This window comes from Anabrus simplex, chromosome 4 (assembly GCF_040414725.1).
Source record: "Anabrus simplex isolate iqAnaSimp1 chromosome 4, ASM4041472v1, whole genome shotgun sequence".
NCBI lineage: Eukaryota > Metazoa > Arthropoda > Insecta > Orthoptera > Tettigoniidae > Anabrus > Anabrus simplex.
The window spans coordinates 172,319,669-172,326,830 of NC_090268.1; positions in this window are offsets into that span (position 1 = coordinate 172,319,669).

Below are 7,162 nucleotides of genomic sequence, written 5' to 3' on the forward strand. Positions count from 1 at the left end.
GGAACTTAATATTCTCTCCATCTAGTCACCTCTGAAATATAGGCTTAGCCTCTGTAACTTAGGGCCATAAGCCCAGATAGGATTTTAGGTGTTTCAAGTGTATTTTCAAAGGAGTGCAAGTGTTCGCCTCCTAGCATTTGGTTACGGCCAATTTCTTGAAATGTTTCCTTTTGATCACTAAGGCCATGAATAATGGAGACTTATTGCCTCTGTTAAATGTTAACTACTCATATTTAAGTGTAAATCAGACTGTCGAGCGGGTAAGACAATAAATCTGTTGTGTAATGATCTAGTGTAAAAGTTATATTGTGCCTCGCAGACGCTTGATTGTAATCGTTTGAATGTGTAACTTATGAGCTACAAGCTCATTTCTACTACTTATTGCGCACCTGAACTTTGCTATTTCCTGTTATTTGAGACAACGAGCTCCTGATTTGTTTTTGTTTACCAAAGTCAAAAGTCTACAAAAAGAGGAAAGAAATAACATTTTAGTTTTAAATTACGCTTTGATCTTGTTTGTCTCACCCATTCACGTCCGGACCTTCTTACACCTCTCTGCTCCACGGTATTCACGTAACAAGTGGTAGCAGAGCGTGGTTGAATGTGTCTGGACAAAGCCCCTTTTGACGGCTTTTCACGTAATTTGAAATCGAACTTCAAAAATAGTTGTTTCCGGAATTGTCCAAATTTTGTCGAATTCTCCTTTATTATGTCTGGTTCTAGAGAAGTCCTTGAATTGTGGTATCTGTGCAAGGTAGAAATAATTGACGAACTTTTAATTAGAAAGGTCCAGTCTGGTGGCACGGTGTCAACAGACGCAGCTAGACTTAAAGAATCTTTAGATTTTCCCATCTGTGTTCCGGTGTATGGGGATAAGGAAATTGACGTGGCTCTGTCCACCATCACTGCCAATATTACTGATCTTGCCTCTGTTCTAAGCTTATTTGAAGTAGGTGAACCCTCAGGAAATCAACTTAAGCGTATTCAAGCTGGGTTATTCTAATTCTATAATGTCTCTGAAACGTAAGGCGGATCACGCTAGTATGGCTAACACTCTAGTTGAACACATTTTGGAATTGTCAAATAAGGCCAATAAATTGTTGTCCGGATCCGCTAGTGGCAAGAGTGACTGTCTTCCACCATTAAATGCATAAACTGAAGAGGACCCTAATAAGTCTTCTGAGAGTAGAAAATATGTTGACCCACAACAAATTTCTACCCCATCTGAACAAATTAACCATCCACCACATCTTCCACACTTCATCAGTAGTGCAGTTCTGGAACCACCTCAACCTCCAGCGCCCTTAGTCATGTTGCTTAACTCGTCAACGCCCAGTGTCACCTACAGGTGCAATGCATTTAAAAAAGGCAACAGTCACAAACTGAAAGGTATTATTGAGCTTGTTTCTGCTCATGAGTCATTGTTGAAACTTACACAAGATAATCTGTGTGAATGTTATTTTATTTAACGCTGGAATTGGTTGTGAGGATTAGTTTTCTATGATGTCTACAAGCACTCGTGATGGAGAACCTACCACTTCTCATTCTTCGTCATAAAACTGGAAGAAACGGTAAGTCTAAACCTTTGAGTGTATTGTGACTTGCAGATAATAGGCTAGTATTGATATTTGTTTACATTTTCTTCTGGTAGAATTGGTTTTGGAGGGGTGGGGTATGTTCGAAATCAATGTGTCACCTACAGGTGCCACCAGGCAGTATACTTTCTATATGTGATTCTTTGTGGCAGTATTAGAGTTACGGCACATTGTTTGTTTCCTCTCTAGGTTGGAGGTTTACGAGATTATAGAGGCTTTAGATGAACTGGACAATATTACTGACTTTACACTAATTCGTCCCGATGACGGAGGACAAACGGAAGAAGAAAGTGTTGACGAGGCAGATACGGATATGAATCATTTAGGTGGCCGTATGTTGACAGCAATTGTTGAGACGAACGTTACGTCAAAAGTAGGTCCTGATTCTGATTCTGAATCCACCACAAACAGGGAAGAAAAAGAATTGCCACCACGCCAACCTTACTGTAAGAGAAGCAAATTACAGAAACTGGTGCAACCTAAAATGAGAAATTGGTGAAATAATGAAGAATATTTTTCCAAGAAATCGGGAGGAAGTGATATTGAAGAATGGACAGATACTGACAGAATTCTAACCCTTACTTCTGTTGAATGTTTCTAGTTGTTGTTTTGTGGCGAAATCATTGAATATATTACAACAATGTCTAATTTATATGCTCTTCAAAGAAACCACAATTTGAATTTAGAACCGAATGAAGTTAGGGTCTATACTGCAATTTTGCTGCTGACAGGGTACTTGACTCCACAATACATACGCATGTTTTGGGAAATGAAACACGATACCCATAATGAGATGATTTCTCAAAGTATTCGAAGAAATAGGTTTCTTGAAATTCACCGTTATCTACATGTTTGTGACAACACCAGCTTGTCCCAAAATGATAAGTTTGCTAAGGTGAGACGATATTTTGACATGCTTAGTGACAATTTAATTCTGAACTTTGACAAAGTTTTCTCGAGTCACGTACCTGCTGATAAGACAATGGTTCCGTACTATGGCAGACATAGTGCTAAGCAACATATCCATGGGAAACCATTGAAATTTGGATATAAACTCTGGTCTGCTGCAACGCGGAAAGGTTATTTGGTAACATTTGAACCTTATCAGGGAGCAAAGTCAGCAAAGCTGCCTGAACAAGAAGTGCTTGGCCTCGGTCCGGTAGTGGTGTTGGAAATGTTATCACGTCTACCTCAAGAGAAGGGACCGTATAACTTGTATTTTGACAACTTTACCACTTTTGTACTGCTAGGTGCACTATCTGAAAAGAATTGCGGAGGAACGGGTACACTCCGTGAAAATCGTCTTCAAAAATGTCCACTCACAAGCACACCTATGCTCAGAAAGCAAAAACGGGGAGCAGTATCGTATAAAGCAGATAAGGAAATAATGGTTGTAAAGTGGAATGACAACAGTGTAGTCACTGTTGCTTCAAACTGTCATGGAGTTAGGCCAATGCTGAAGGTCGAGTTGGAGTAATTGAAGGAAAACGAACACGAATTCAAGTCGAGTGTCCGTCAATGATTCAAAAATACAACAAATAAACGGGAGGCGTCGTCCGATCAGATGAAAATGTTGTCGACCTTAGGGTTGGGTTTAGAAGAAAGAAATGATTGTTTCCTCTATTTGCATTTGGTCTAGATGCGGCTTGCTAAAATGCGTGGGACATAGAAAAGTGTGTGAGAATGGGAAGGATTTGACTTACTGCCAGTTCCGATGAATTATCGTCCAGGCATACTGTAGGCCTTATGGTAAACGACCAGAGAAAACCTACGTCTGTGGAGCTCCTACAAATATTAGAGTTCCACTTGAAGTCATATTGAATCCTGATGCTGGGCAGCATGAAAGAACTCAATGTTCCCAAAGAAGATGCGGCCTCTGCCACAAAAGAACGAGAATTATGTGGAAGACGTGCCAAGTAGGACTTCATATTCAGTGCTGGTACAGCTTTCACACAAGCAGTCAGTAGGACTATAGCCTCTCGTATCAAGCGGGACATGATATTGAAAGTGAATTCACTGTATTAGTATTTATTTTCTGTTTGCTATTATAATACATTAGTAATCCCAAATTTCTGTAAATAATTTTCAACCTATCACAGGTTTCTTGTTCGACTCTGAGTGTAACTTTGAAACTGACCAATTAAAATGAGAGGGTGTGGCTGGTTTCGTCTTGAATGATCTCGTACCTTCCCTGAGGGTTTATAAACTGCGGCTTTTCACGTTTCTTGGCCAATTGATCGACGTCTATTTGAGTGTGTGTGTTAAGCAGGAGGCGAGAGGCTTCTTTCATCGGTCAACAGAACATCTACAAGGTAATGGCCACATAATTTATTTCTTTCTTGCTATCCCCGCAGTTTAACCCGAGGGAAAGGTCTGACTCTTTAGTATGCAACAACTTTTCTAAAATGTAACTTTCTTCCGGCTAATGTAAAAACTTCATAAAATCTTTAACTGTAAACCGGGGATAGAGAGTGAAGTACCCTCTCGAGCTCCCCTTCATCCTAGTTTGAGGTGACTACGTTTTCTAGCCGTTTTCCTACTGTAATTGTTTAATGTAATTTCTATACGAGTCACCTCAGTAGTTTGGAAGTAGGCCCTGTTTCATCGGCCTAGAGCCCCTTAGGTTATTTTAGTGTTCATATCTAGGAGTGCAAGTATACGCCTCCATTCATTTTGTGTTCGGGCCATTAATTTAACCTGTTATTGTTATTCCCCGAAGGCCCAATAGGTGCTCCATGAATTAGGGGTTTTCTGCCCTTAACCAAATAATTCTCCTTCCATTGGTAATATTGTAAAACTAGGGGCTTAAAGCCCAAAGTGTTAAGGTTCTGAATCTTGGTTTTTCCTAATCTGGTTTCTAGTTTGACATTGTAGCTGATTGTTATTTTTCCCTTGTGGAAATTTTTTAAGTTTGTTTTTTATAATGAAAGAAATATAACCTTTGTTAAAGTTTTAACTCAGTTTTGACATTGTAGTCAGACCCATTCACCCCGGCACCTTCTTTCACTTCTGCGTTCCACGGAAACCCCGGAACAAGTGGTATCAGAGCGTGGTTGAATGGGTCTCAATTAAGCCCTTTTTGACGGCAAAACATAGTATACGTATCGAACTCTGGAAGCACGGCTGCGGCGGATACCACCAAACTTAAAGAGTCATTAGATTTACCAATTAGTATCCCAATGTTCGGAGAGAAGGAAATTGATGAGGCTCTCTCCACTATCACGGACACCACCACCGAGCTAGCTTCTGTAGTAAGTTTTATGAAGTGAGTGATTCTTCTGCTAACCAACTTAAAAAAGAGTACAAGGGAATTTATTGTTGCAGTGCCCTAATTTCATCTAAGGCTGTGCCGTGCTGTGCTGGAGAGGGGTAAGGACCCGCCTTTTTCCGGTCCAGGCTCCTTCAAATGGCGAACTTGGGCATCATCATTAGTGACAATGGCTGGGATGCGGTACCTAAACCGCCTACTTCATCATTTGACAGAATTACGATATTTGGTCCGTAGTGACCATCAACATGACTACCCCTCACAAGGTAGCGGGAGAGACGTATCTGAGGGTACTTGGGAGGTCCAGGGGACCCCACCCGAGCTTCGGCAGTGGCGGCCGATCTTGCCGTCAACCTTAGACATAACGGGCCGGCCTTGTACAACTTCATAAACTCTTCAAGAATTATTTTACTAAACTATCTTGTGAACGAACTGTCCATAAAGAAAATTTCCTGTGACTTCGATCTCTAAATTTACAATGTTCTAAAATGCTACATTTCATAAATGTATCAACTGAAGAAGGAATTTTGGGGGTGGAGGTCTGTACCGGAGGTACAACTACTCCGTACATTGAAATTCAGCGCTTTTTAGAAGGTCATCTGCTATATGAAGCTTGAACTGTATACCAGAAGTAGTTTCGAACTTTACCTTTAGATGTCTCTACTGTCGACTTACGTGCCCTCTCTAAAGGGAGGATGGAAAACTAATTTTCAAAGAAATCTGCAGTTTCTAGGTTTAAAAACTGAAATGTTAATAGTTTGTTTTTGTGTTCTAAGGTTACTAGCACTGCTATCTCTTCCTTCTTCATCAAATAATCAACCAATCAGATATTTTGGATTTTTATTGAATTAGCCAATCAGAATGGTGGATATGTACAGGGTTTCGGCCCAGATAATTCTGAAACCTTCCCCTCCGCTACAAAAGCTGGGACTTTTTGGGCCATGTTGTATTTTCTATCCCATCGCTCCAGTCAAGAGGTTTAGAGTGTGTTCATAATGGAGGCAGGGGTCAAGCCTTCCCGTCGTCGGAAGGCCCACGAACTCAAGGTAATGGCAGACATCCTTTAATCATGTGATAGTTTCAGAAAGCTGACTTGAGGGGAAGGTTTAACAATTCTTTCCTAATGCAAATAAATTTTTACCGGGCGGTACACCTCCGCGCCGCTAATTCAAACATTGCGCCAGTTGAAACTCCTCTACTGGAGGAAGCCTGAACTTCAACAACCATGTTAATTCTAAAGTTTCACAGAAGATGTCGCTATTGTAAATTTTGCGGAGTTCTGAACTGTGTCTTTTTCGATTTATATTTGTTTTCTCTGTAGTGAGAAGTGTGAACATTCTCTTCTAGATGGCACTACTGAAGAATTACAATTGTGCACCCTGGTGCGAAGTGAAGGAACATTTTTTGAAGAAATTTTGTAGTCATAAGTTTGTTCTTTGTTAAATTTCTTTCTGTCATTGTTTGAGTTGGCAATGTTAATCCGTTCGTTCCGCCAGTTTTGAAATTAGCCAATCCCGAATTTCTTAAATTCATTTTCGACCAATCGGGGCTTTCTTCCCCAACCTGCTCTGTAACTGTGTTCGGTAACCAATACAATTTTGTGGGCGGGTTGTAATCATTCATGAAACGTCTCGAATATTCCACGAGGATATATAAACGGCTGTTTTTCTGGTCTCGGTGCCACTTCAGTAACACCTTTCCTTGTGTGATTATATAGCAGGGGGCGGGAAGCGCCCCTTTCTTCAGGCGGCAGTTCAACCATCAGGTAATGGCCTTTTAATAACTTCTTTGTTTGCTAGCTCAGCAGTTTAACCCTCGGGGCAGGTTCGAAACTTTTATCATGTAACCTTCCTTTAAAAATGCAAAAGACACTTGGTATAAAGTTCTGTCTCTTTAACTACAAAATTGGGATAGAGAGTGCCTAATCCTCTCGAGCTCCCACTCATATTGTTTTGAGGTGACTACATTTTTATAATAGTTTCCCATCTCTTCGTAATGTAATAAAGTTTTATTTCGTGTCACCTCCGTAGTATGGGATTAGCCCTTGCATAAGCGGCCTAGGGCCAAATTAGGTTTTAATAAAGTGTATTAGGAGTGCTGAGTACGCCTCCACTCAAGTTGGTATTTTGGGGCCATGTCATTGTCCTGTTTCTTTACTGAATAGGCCTCAGTAGGTTGGGTATTTTTACCCCTGTTTTTATGTGTCCGGAGGACAGCTTGAAGGTGGAGTTTGGTGTGGCCGTTGATGGGCTTGAACTTTGAGAGCGGGTTGCTCTTTCTTAAATTTGGGTTCTATGTG